The sequence below is a fragment of the Diabrotica undecimpunctata genome, chromosome 3 (assembly GCF_040954645.1).
Source record: "Diabrotica undecimpunctata isolate CICGRU chromosome 3, icDiaUnde3, whole genome shotgun sequence".
Taxonomy (NCBI): domain Eukaryota; kingdom Metazoa; phylum Arthropoda; class Insecta; order Coleoptera; family Chrysomelidae; genus Diabrotica; species Diabrotica undecimpunctata.
The window spans coordinates 163,766,824-163,780,672 of NC_092805.1; the positions used below are offsets into that span (position 1 = coordinate 163,766,824).

Genomic DNA, 13,849 nt, shown 5'->3' on the forward strand with positions numbered 1-13,849 from the left:
ATCACCATTTTATACAGCCAAAAATATGACTACAAACATTAAGAAAATATGTGATAACTGTGATATCTGCATTAAAAATAAATCAAGACGGAAACCTAACTATGGTTTACTGTCACAATTAGGACCAGCTACATATCCATTTGAAATTGTCTCCATTGACACCATTGGTGGTTTTGGAGGATCTCATTCAACAAAAAAATATCTTCATCTATTAGTAGACCATTTCTCAAAATATGGCTATTGTTTGACATCAAAAACACAAAACTCTGATGACTTCATAAAGATAATTAAAATGGTAACACAAGATCACAAAATTAAAACTGTTATGACTGATCAATATCCTGGAGTCAACTCAAAAGAATTCAAAGATTTCCTACAGATCAATAATATCAAAATGATATTTACTGCTGTTGATGCACCATTTTCAAACGGTATCAATGAAAGATTAAATCAAACATTGGTTAATAAAATTAGATGCAAAATAAATGAAGGTGGCAGGAAAACAGCATGGACAACAATTGCTCAAAAATGTGTAGAGAAATATAATGAAACTGAACATACCATCACAAAATTTGCACCAAAATATTTAATAGAAGGAGAAAATATAAGCATCCTGCCACATGAATTATCATCTAAAGTCGCACATGCTGATCTCGAACTAGATAGAACAATTGCCTTAGAAAATACAAAAAAATCACATAATTATAATAAAAAGCAGTTCGATTTACATAGGAAGGAAATTGATTTAAACATTGGGGATTTAGTATATGTGGAGAACGGTAACCGCCTAAATAGAAAGAAGTTAGATGAATTAAGGATTGGACCATACAAAATATTAAAGAAGATTTCCAATTCAATTTATGAAATTGATACTGGGCATAGGAAAACAGAATCAAACTTCTTTCATATCACTAAGCTTACTCCAGTATTGAAAACAAATATTTAGTGAACGTTCAATATTTGTTTTAAAATATCTTCTCCAAGGGGGGGAGATGTAAAGAAAAACTATTGTTTTGTTTTCCTTTAATAATATTTCTATTTATATTCTCATTTTGTTACGCCACTGTCAAAACATTAAGTTCTTCTTTTTGTTTTTATGTTAGACATACTTGTGAGGTGTTTTGACAGTGACAATTCATTAATCTACAATTGTCAATTGTCTGGCCATTATTACTTTTGCCTGTAATTTGTAAAATTAGAATATAAGCTTTAAATGTTGTTTCTTTTTTACAGGTAATGTATTTGTTAATAATTATTATTGTACAAAAAATAATAAAGTTTACTTTTTTACAGAGAAACGCAGTTGAGTTTATTTTAAAGTTTGCTGATAAAAAACCTTACATATATATATATATATATATATATATATATATATATATATATATATATATATATATATATATTATATATATATATATATATATATATATATATATATATATATATTATATATATATATATATATATATATATATATTATATATATATATATATATATATATATATATTATATATATATATATATATATATATATATATATATATATATATATATCCTAAAATACAAATTTATTAAGAAAAATCAATATTGGTTGAAATGCTAACTCCTGTTAACTACTTATTATATGTAGCATAAGGGTGATATAACCCCAGGAATTTTAGTAAGTGGATAAATGATGAAAAACCCCGCTGACATGTACTAACGCATGAATCAGTCAAGAATAGCTGTCTGTGAGTCAAACCACGGTGTTGTTTTTGGAATTTACAGGGGTGTGCAAATCAGGGGTGGATTACCGTACGCTTAGGGCTCCAAGGTATTATGTCTGTTGATAAAACAACATGAGTTCATTAAAAATTAAAATTTTAAATTATTATAACGATGCTTTACTTAAATATTTAAACATCTTTCATGGTTTTATAATTTAAAAAGGATAAAATATCAACTTTAAATTATAATAGGAGAATATTGTCATAATAAAGCGAAGCTTTCATACTGCCGTTGTGTTACTTTTTTCTCTACAGTAAAATGCTGAGGCGAGCGTCACGAATCTAGCGCCACGAGAAGGGATAACGGGTAGCGTCACAAAATAGCGGTTCTTCACATTGATTTATATTTACTCTTGATTAATTCTTTTCTAACAATCATATATTTATTATAAGCAAGTTTGAATTAAAAGAAACATGAAAAATAGCTAACAAAATACAGACATTAAATGTGAAGTAAAAAAATTAAAAGAATATCTGTCAATAAAAGATTTGATTCGTAACGATTTTCAAAACTTAAAAGTCATAAATGTCATCCAGTTAATAAAAATATCGAATCACCTGTTTAAATTGTATGACACTTCTCATTTTAAAATAATTTCATATAATTACAATAATTTATTTTTACATCAATTTATTTAAACATCTTTTTAGTTTATATAGTATTTTATTTGCTATCAAATTATATTTATTTATATTTTCCCATTATTTCGTCTAACTTTGACAGGCCTGTCAGAAGTAAAATATGTATGTTTTGTCAATACGTTAGCAGGTGGCGTTAGGTGCAAAGATAATAATTTATTAAATTATTTTAATATAATTGTAAAATATAGATCATAGATAAATAATACAATTACTTTATTAAGTTTTAAAAATATGATTTAAATTTGAAAAATACTGAAAATATAGTATACAGCTTCGCGATAGTCTACTCCTCCGCTTACAAAAATATCTTTTTTTTAGATATTTGCATACGATTAATTAGATTAAGGTTTTAAAAAAAATGATACTGTCAAAATATATTGAAAGGGTTGTAGAGCAAAGACTTTATATTCTTGAACAAAATATTTAAACCTTAACAGATTTTTAAATGTTCTTGAGGATGGATTAGTAGAAATAGGTATTGTTACGTTTCTCTGTGTGTTCAAGGATTAAGTAAAGTACACTTAGGGGCGATTGTTCGAACGCTAATCAAAACTTGATTGTAATCAAATATTTAATTGCAATCAAATACGTCACAGCAGCTGTCAAAATTATTAAAAATTGCTCATTATTATTATTGATTTGTAAATAAAACATGAAATTAACATCAGAAAGTGTTTAATTATGGTTTATTTTAAATTAAAACGTAAAATAATAAAATTGAATAAAATAAATCAGTCAACATAACCTCAAAATGTGACGTATTTGATTTTAATTAAATATTTTATTACACTTAAATTTTGATTAGCGTTCGAACAATCAGCCCATAGTTAAACGAATTTTATTTAAACGCTCAAACAAAAAACAACTCACTAATATAAATAACAAATGTGTCATTGATATTGATCGTATATCACTTTACGAGATAAACACTTCGCCAATCGTTGTAACGTTATAAACGTCACATCTCTATTAATTTATATTTAAATAATTATTTCATTTTAATTTCTTTATTAATTTATTAATTACTTTAACTTCATTTCTCTTTTTACTATTTTTTATTTAAAAAGTAGTTGGTGCCCTCTGTTTTTTCTTTTCTTCCTCTGTCTTTCTTTATTCTCTCTTTCTGTCCCGTAGAATAAATATTCGCCCTCTCTATTTCTGTCCGGTAGACTAAAATATTCTGTTCCGTGTTGACAGAAAAGCTATTTCTATCATAGGCGTACGTCCTATGTCATCTGTGCTAACTTCATTTTAATCTCCCACTTAGTTTCTGTCAGTCAACTTTCTAACGTAGTAGGAATATAATTTTTTGCCTCTTTTTGAAATGTATAAAAGAAGGCAAACATTATTATAAGCCTCATTTTATGGTCTGCAAAATTCTCTTGGGGTAAGTACTTTCATTGTAATCTTTATTCTATAATTCTGACAGCGTTTCCGATATTCATAACCTTACTTCTTTCGAAAGCACATTTTTCCGATTAGGCATTAGGACTCTTTAACAGAATTTTACTAAGTAGTAACAATTATATTTCATTTTATCCTTACCATACTCTATTTGTTTAATTGTAATTTTGTGAAATGACCAGGAAGTTAAACCTTTTTGATGTATCTCTAATGCAAGCTGTTTCTGGTATTTTAGTTTATTGAGGAAATTGGGTTTATTAAACACATCGAGTTTATTGACCACATTCAAAATTATGAAAATTTATTGACCAGATCGAATTTATTGGCCATATTGGACATTCATTAACACCTTAGTCAGGACCTACATACACATATTACTGTAGCTCTCCAGTAGACACCACATTTAATTGGAGGACCTAACATCTACAACACACAAGAAGCCCATCGAAGCAATAAGTATCACTTATTAATTGTTAAACTTTGGCAGGGTTAATTATTGTTTTTTATTTTTTTTTAATAAATACGTTTAGTTAAAATTTGTCTTATTTTTTATTATTTGTCTTATTTGTCTTATTATTATTCAAACGTTGAATCACCACCTTAAATAATTAGATCATAATTAGACAAATTAGACAAAAGTCGAGTCAGCACTTTCAACCAAAATTTCAGGAAGATATCGCGAATAAACCATTAATATAACATCTTCTTCTTCTTCTTCTTTTTATATAGATATGACTCTGTCTGTTTTCCATCCACATTTTCATGTGCATCCAGTAAGTTGTCGTTCCATCGTATTCGTCGTCTTCCTATTGGGGAACCGTCTCTTGCCGTCTTTACTACTCTATTTGTTGTCATTCGGCTTATTTGATCGTTCCATTCTACTCTTATATTTTTTACCCAGTTCTTGATGTTGTCCACCTTGCATCTACGTCGTATATCTGTACTTCTAGCTTTGTCCCATAGTGTCTTACCATAAATTTTTCTAAGTGTTTTCATCTCTGCTGTTTCTAACATCCTTTTTGTCCTCTCTGTGTCAGGTCTCGTTTCTGTCGCGTATGTCATTATTGGCCTGATGAATGTTTTGTAAATTCTGCCTTTCGTTTCTTTCCCGATATTTTTACTTCTCCATATTGTTTCATTCAGGCAGCCTGCGGCTCTGTTTGCTCTCTTCACTTGTTCTTCTACTTCAGTTTCGAGATTTCCGTAGCTAGATAATGTAATGCCCAGATATTTAAACTTCATCAGCTGTTCTATTGTCTGGCCTTTCAGCTCAAATTTACATCTTAGTAAATTTGCTGTTGTAACCATGCATTTTGGCTTTTTTGGGAAAATTAACATGTTAAATTTGCTGGCGGTTATATTAAATTGGTGCAGCATACGCTGTAAATCATCTTCACTTTGAGAGAGTAGTATTGCGTCGTCTGCATAGCAGATTATTTTAAGTTGTTTTTCTCCCATTTGGTATCCTTTTTTTAGTTCTTGCTTTTTTTATTATTTCTAGTTGATTATTATTATTATTTTTAGTTGATTAATAGAAGACTCAGGGAATCTTCCTATCTTATCTCACTGCCAGCTTCAATAGGGTCGATTAGTTCTTCTTTTACTTTTCTGTTATTGTGTTGTTTTGGTAGATATTTTTAATCGTTTTAATTATTCCTAGAGGTATCTCTCTTGCTTACAGTAAGTGCATAACGTCTTTTAATTTGACCTGGTCAAATACCTTCTTAAGGTCCACGAAACATAGATATGCCGGTTTATTGAATTCTAATGATTTCTCTTGCCCTTGCCTCATTATAAATATAGCGTCGGTGCATGATCTTTTCGACCTAAAGCCTCGTTGTTCTTCTGTTAGTGTTATAGTTTCATTAATTAATAGAACATCAGGTACATCATCAATTACACTCACATAACAATATGATATAAACTTTAAATGGTAATTTGAAAAGTAATGGTTTTAGGTATCTAAGATCGGTATTACAGAGTAATGAGGAAGTATAAGTGGAAAATTTGACGGGTGTATATATTCAGCAGTAGACAAATACATAATTGATGATAGTTAGAACGGTACGGATGAAATGGAAAGAGATAAATAATGGGTTGTATGACGGTAAGTATTCAATGAAGCTAAACGAAAAATTATACAAAACTGCCACAAGACATTATGACATACGAAAGTTTAATGTTGGATAGTTAACAAAAAATAAGAACATCGAGTGCATGTGACAAAAACGATGCTTAGAATGATGACTGAAATGCCATGTAATGATAAAATGAAGAATGGGTATACTAGCGAATTCTGGCAGTGGTACCGATTGTAAGAATATGAAAAATTAGTTTTATTAATAAAAAATACAGAAACGCCAAACAAATAATTAGTTTTGTAATTTGTAACTTATTTTCAACAAGATACTAATTGAAAAAGCTTGATTTATTTTTTGTATACCATTATGACAAATAAATGCATGGAAAAAAAGTATTTTAAATTTTAATAAAAATTCATTCATTCTTTTAACAGTATATTATTTCTTTAAAATAGTAACTAGAATAACAAGAATGGTGTTCGGAAATATCCTAATATCTATATATTTTGTATAAATATTTTACAAATATTAAATATTGCTTAAAACTTTTAACTAATTCTATTATAACCAATAACGTATGTAAAAAATAATACTCCTGTAGTATTTTCTACAAAACAGACAATGCCAACTCTGCAAATGTCCCCTACATGCTACAGCGGTTTTTAGGGGATTGCAGAAATGATAAGCCAAAAATGAGCAAGAGATTAAAAGTGACGCGTATGGATAAAAATGCCTTTTGGCGATCAAATCCGCGATACATATTTAAAACACGACGGTAAGTGAATTTTGGGTGTAGAATTTTTAATTAATTATGTCTGTTTTATGGTTTGTTTGTTAATTAGTCATCGAATTTGAATTTATACACCATGACTAATACTAAAAGCGGATATATCTGTCTGATATAAAATTTGTAAATACATACCATTTTTTTATCAAATGTGCTTATGTTTTATAAAATTAATGAAGGTTACATTAATGAGGGCAGAGGGCGCAAAGAATCACCGAGACAGAAACGTCTATGATTAACAACGAAGATTGCATATTGCCACTTATTACGTAAGAACGCTTGCAACTCAAAAGAAACTCATTGAGTTGCAGGAAGAACTTAACTGCATAAAACGGAATGTATTGGTACTTTCTGAAAAACGAAGAAAATGTGCAGAAACGCGTTTTTCAGCATATTTCTAATGCCTCACATTTGTTACCAAAACTCAAAATTAAAATGTCATGCTATAAGTTTTAAAGGTAACCAAAACCGCTAGTAATCAAAACTTTTTAGTGGCCAGTCAATGAAAGGCATATATTGTATTGATCTTATGAGAATCACTAAAAATGGCAGAAATTGCGCCACGTTTATTTATTTAACACCTTTATAAAATCTGAGTTAATTTGCGGCAAACTACAAAAACTGCATACGAAAGCAGAACTCTTTACCTTTAAAACGCATTTTGTTTTTTTGTCGATAGGACCCTTGAATCAAAAGATATTGAATTTTTACCGTCGAGCTGATACAAATTTTATTGAACATTGATTTCGCGCGTGTAACTGATATTCAAAATCGGCGGTTCCTTCAAGCGTTGTTTTTAAGAGAACAGTTCATTCTACACAAAAAGTGCTTATCAACATTTTTGTTTAAAATTATCTCAGCTACATGTAGCTACATCTCAAAATTAATATTCTCGGCAAAATTCAGCTTGATCGTATGATTTTTAGGGTTTCAGTGGCATTTTCGTCTCTGACGACTGGAATATGGTATATTTCGTCATGATTTCTGTAGTTTATCTGTATTTCCATATATTTCTATATTTTCTCAAAATTGTTGATACTTATTAACCTTTCAGGGTTAACATGCGGACTATTGGTCCGCTTGTCGCAATATTTGTCGTTTTGTAACGATTATTTCCGATCTAGGTCGTGACGTGCTCGCTAGTTGCAAGCTAGAAGGGAACTTTATTTATATTATTTTAAAAAACAAGTATGTTTTCTTTTCGAGAAGAATGTACGATTGTGTCATATATACCCAGAAAAAAACAAAAACGTTATTTTAATCTTTACAATGCACCACGACGATTTGCCAGACGAATATACTGATCAGATAGAAATCATAATTGACTACAATAAATCCAAAAGTGGGAGTAGATCTAGTTGATAAAATGTGTGCTGTCTACAATTGCGGTGAAGCCGATGGTCTATGGTAATTTTTTTATCCTGCAATTAATGTAGCCGGTATCAATTCATTTGTAATAAAGAAATATAAATCTAATGATATAGATAAAATGCCTTAAAAACTTTTTCTAGAAGCTCTGGGTATGAAACTGCCTACAAGATGATTTTTCCGAAAAAAGCAGCAACGATTGATTTATTTACATTTATTCATGTATCTTCTATGGAAATTAACAATTTTTGTTTTTTATATAGTCATTATTCATCATAATCGTGGACAAAAAAGTATTGATAATACCTTTAAAAATTACATACGAAATTTATTTTTTGATGAGAGAGAACCAGTTCCCAATACCTACGAAAACAGGACCACCTATACTAGTGGCAGAAATAAGAGCTGCCATAATATCACTAAAAGAAGGGAGAGCTCCAGGACCACACGGAGTACAGTCTGAATTTCTTAAACTTCTTGATGATGAATCTTTAAGAATACTATGTAAAATCTTCAATAATATCTATGACACAGGCAATATTCCAAAAGATTGGCTAGTTTCAGAATTTATTACGTTACCAAAGAAACAGGGAGCGAAAAAGTGCGGAGAATATAGGCTAATAAGTCTAATGAGCCATACACTAAAACTTTTTCTTAAAATTCTACATCGCAGAATATACAAGCTATGCGAAGAGAGAATACAAGACACACAGTTTGGATTCATGAAAGGCGTAGGTACGAGAGATGCACTGTTTAGTCTACAGGTATTATTCCAAAGATGCAGAGATATGACTTGCGATATCTACACCTGCTTTGTGGACTACCAAAAAGCATTTGACATAGTTCAATACCGAAAAAATGATGGATGTTCTAACAAAAGCCCAAATAGATGATAAAGACCGGCGTATAATACAAAATTTATACTGGAACCAATCAGCCACAATAAGAACAAATCTTGGAGATAATTTGACCAAGGATGTATACTTTCACCTATATTATTCAACCTATATTCAGAGGAAATATTTAGTGAAGCCTTGGAAAATTGCGAACATGGAATCCTTTTAAATGGAGAACGCCTAAACAACATCCGCTATGCAGATGACACCGCTATTTTTGCAGACAGTTTAAACAGTTTACAGCTACTAATAAACAAAGTTAATAAAGTAAGTGAAAGATTTGGACTACAAGTAATCATATCAAAAACTAACTTTATGGTCATCAGCAAAAATAAAATTAGAGACGTCCAACTGCTTATCAAGAATACTCCAGTAGACCGAGTAAAACAGTTTACCTATCTTGAAACAATAGTAAACGAACAATAGAATTACTCACAAGAAGTAAAATGTAGAACGGAGAAGGCTAGAAGTGCATTCAACAACATGGCCAAACTCTTTAAAAGCCACAATCTCAATCTGTAAATAAAAGTAAGGCTCCTACGATGTTGTATCTTCTCGATATTATACTGCGGAGTTGAATCCTGAACACTCACTAAAGCGATGGAGAAAAAACTTGAAGCCTTCGAGATGTGGCTATACAGCAGCATCCTAAGGGATATCATGGACAGACAAGATAACCAACGAGACTGTACTACGAAGAATGGGGAAAGAAAGAGAGGTGATGTATATCACTAAAAGGAGAAAGTTAGAATATCTAGGACATATAATTAGAAACGGCACTAAATACAGATTACTAAAAATAATCCTTCAGGGCAAAGTATTCAGAAAGCGAGGAATTAGGAGAAGAGGAGCACTAAAAGAAGAAGATTCATTGTTTAATTTCTTAGAAATGGTTGTTTTGTATTTGTATAATTTGGGTTTTTGTGTTTTATAGTAGTACCCAAGATGTGAAAAAGATATGTCTGTTAAATTTTATTTTCAAAGCATGAGTTTAAATACAAGTTATAATAAATTTGTGGGCAAATGTTCTATTTAAAGAATCGACAAATTCTCAGACCGTTTTTCCGAAAATATTTGTTTTTACAGCTTTTCTGAATTAGTTGGACGTTACATTTTGTGTACCATTATGTCACATTTTTTGCTGAAAGGTTCAAAATAACTGGTCTTTGTTTCATGTTATAGGCATTTGACCAACTCTATCTTTTTGGTAATCCAATTATCCAAATCTTTGATTGGCTTATACCTCTTAATTCTATAATACGCTTTCTTAGTAAAAATTATATTTAACTACAAAATTTACCTCATATGAGCTGGTTAGGATCTATTTAATCTTCTGTTTAAAGTTCAATTGTGTTTTTTATTTATAACGCCAGTGGCTCCACACCAAGGCCAAAAAACAAAAAAAAAATATAACTCCAATATTTTGAATATTGTTTCTTGTATGTCTCTTAATTCTTCCATTCCCTTTTTTTCCTATAAATTAAATGGAGCCAATTTTATTAATAATTTATACAATAGGTAAAAAAATTGTCATATAACTGTCTTCATTCTGTTAAAATTTCAATAATTTAACACACATTTCAAAAATATATCTCTTAAATAAATATAAATAACTTTAATAATTTAAATAATATAAAACATCACTCTTTCATTTAACAAACAATCACATATACCTTACTCCCATATCATCTGTTAACATCTCTTCCCTCAAGAATCTTCCTCGTTAATTGTCATACAGTTACAACATTGACCGAAGATCACCCATTATCAGCAATACAGGATAGTTTGAACTATGGATCACTAATCATTATATAAAAATTCTTGTACCGGCATGTAAGTAGTATTTTGTTTATTTCTAATTTATTACAATTCAATAGATTATCTCTTACCAATTTGTGGGTTGTTACTTTGTCTGCTAAATCAATTTTATGAATATTAATAAACACAGAATGTAATATTGGCATAATTACTATAATTTTTTTATCTATATCTTTATAAGACAGCGCCCTAATATGGGCTTTTTATAATTTCAGCATTTAATTTACTTTGTACCGTTTGACCTGAAGATGCTTTGCAAGTTTTAGAAAGCGAAACCGGTCGTTTTGGGTAGTAAAATTAAATTGATTGTGAGTAAGTCTAATTTATTTCTTTTACCTATTTCAAAAGGACTCACACAAGCAACACATTCATGATTTGAATAATTTATAAATTTATAACTAAATTATTATGAAAAAACAAAAATATATTTGCAACTTTAAACTCAATACTGTATATCGTTTTCCACATCAATATTTTATATTTGACTTAACAGTCATATCGTAATGGAAGAAGCCTAATCCTTGTAAATGTCCCATCAGTTATAAAATCATCCTGCATATAGGTACCTATATAAAGAAGATTTATTAAAAGCTGTTGAATTAGTCTTTAAAGTCCTTAGTATTACAAATTTCACTAATTAATCTCATTTTCATTACATATATAAATCCTATTATACGTTGATGAAATATTAAAGTTATTAGCGATACGGTACTAAAACATTATTAATAATTTCAACAATGTACATACATAGTCGCAAATTTAAAAATACAGTATTAAAATGTTACCGTATTTTGGGGAATTAATTTGAAATTTGTAAATACATGTAACAATACACCATGTCCCTTAAAAAGGAGCTTAAATGTAATTCCATCTATTTCCTCATTACTCTGTATTTCTGATCCTAGGTACTTAGGTATAATAATTAAGTATTATTAGGTAGGTAATTATTGACCCTTTTAAACACCTTTTTAAAATCTATAAAAATAAATTCTTTCCTGTACTAGTGATAATCTTTGAAAAAATGTTGAAATGAAGGAATATTGCATTTCTGTTCTATTTTTAATGTTAATTATATCGAGAATTATCTTTAGAAGAAGTTTGAGCTCACGAGTTCAATTATTCTGAAACCTTAAAGTGGGATTAATGTGGACTTCAACTAGAGACTAGGGTTTTACCATTTTTGTTTTATTTGATTACTCTTTATACTTTCGCATTTAGAACTGTAAGTCTAGTAATTGTACTGTCTTGGACGTTATATAAACTTAATTTGAAAGGATACAGAGATGATTAGCATGGTATTTACTCAAGAATAACACACATATTGCTTCACAGATTTTGTTCAGACAGTTTCTCATTTGAAAAAAATCTTTTAACCTTCCACGGCTGGCGCTTATAATCTGGAAACTGCGGCTGGAGCGTGGAGTATTTGTCCGGATATATTTTTGTCAAACCGTTTGGCTTAAATTTATTCTACTATCTTTCGGAAATGATTTAAGTAGATGTTAATCAACTATTTAAAAATGATAAAATACAGTTTGAGTATTTATTCTGAGTAAAATGTTGTAACATTTTAAAATATGTAATATCGGGAATACATTCTGAAAAAAAAAATTATTAAAAATCAAAACAACTGATTAGAATATAAAAGTTTTAATGTTTTTTACGAAAATACATATATATGTTTTAAATCTATACAAAAAATTATCCTCAAAACAATTTGGGCAAGTATAGACAGTGTGTTCACCACACAAAACTTTTCCACATTGTTTGCATTTGCAACTGGTAAGTGTGTTTTTTATTCAGTCGCAAAAGTCACATCTGTCTCTACTACCTTCTAGAATATGTTGAAGGTGACTAACAGGATCTACCTTAGTAATTTATTTAATTCTCGCTGGCATGATACGTGGTATGTTGGCTTTATAAGCACGAACGTTAAGCTGCGGTTAAATCAGAGCGAATGCTAAATTGTGCAAAAACTGTCTTCGTGGTTAACGAATCTCGTTATTATTACAATAGAAAAGGACCATGGAGTTTATACCAGCTACATTTAGCATGAAATAAAAAATTACCATTGGCCATCGTCGAGTATTTCTAGTATTCCTAGCTCAACCTACTGTGTCAACTCCTCCCTTTGTAGAATTGTAGTCAAGAATAATTTCGGGATTCATGGAATCCTCACCAATTGTATTCTCATGATGTAGACTAGACAGGAGGAGTACGTTTTTATTTCTTTTTGGTATACAGAACAAAAAAGTAATATCATCATAAAAAGCAAACATGCTGAATCGAATAGGTCTGCTTATGGGTTTAGAAAATTGATTGGACAATTCCTTCTTATTCTTGCGACACGTTCCTAGAAACGTTCCGTTTTTTTTTCCTCTTGGAGGCTCACATAATCTCTTTACCACTTTCGATGGAAAATTACTTTCAACAAAAGGACCTGGTGGTTGTTGCCCCAAATTGCAGGTATAACATTTTTAATCCATATTTTTTTGGTTTATTAGGTATATATTGTTTAAAACTACATCGACCTGTAAATGCCTTCAATTCTTCACCTATTATGACGTATTTAAACGGAGTATAACCGTTTTTGCAATCAAAAGTAAACATTTCAAAAATCTCTCGTATGGGACAAAATTTATCCATAGTAAAAATAGTTTCTTTCCTCATGTGAATCTATATCATCAAACCTTAGGTGTTGTAGTAGAAATTTAAATCGGTACCTGGATATTGTTAGTCAAAACATCTCAATTCCTATACCGTCTTTATTCCAAAGTTCGTCTGTGCTTAACCTGCCACTTTTCAAAATACCTGCCAAATAGAGTAAACCAATAAAACCACGAATTTCTAAAGCATCTGTTTCCTTTGCGTTTCTCTCTCGATTATTTCGGTTTCTTTCTCTCGGTTTTTCAGAATCATGAGCAGAATCTGACAACCTAGGTACTATATCCATAATTTTTATTTTGCAATCTTGCAATACTTGGCAATTCAAAGCAACCCATCCTTTCCTGTTTCAGAAGTATTTTTTAATCAATAGCATCCACATCTCTTGGAAAACATTGATTAATCCCAGTTTTAAACTTTCC

The 13,849-nt window shown here is 30.0% G+C and overlaps 1 non-coding gene across 1 annotated transcript; it reads left to right on the forward strand.

The window, feature by feature from the left end:
* Positions 1–11,994: 11,994 nt before the first annotated feature.
* LOC140437955 (U6 spliceosomal RNA) lies at positions 11,995–12,101 on the forward strand. Its single transcript, XR_011950432.1, has one exon. It is a non-coding gene; the product is annotated as a U6 spliceosomal RNA (small nuclear RNA).
* The last annotated feature ends 1,748 nt before the right edge of the window (positions 12,102–13,849 follow it).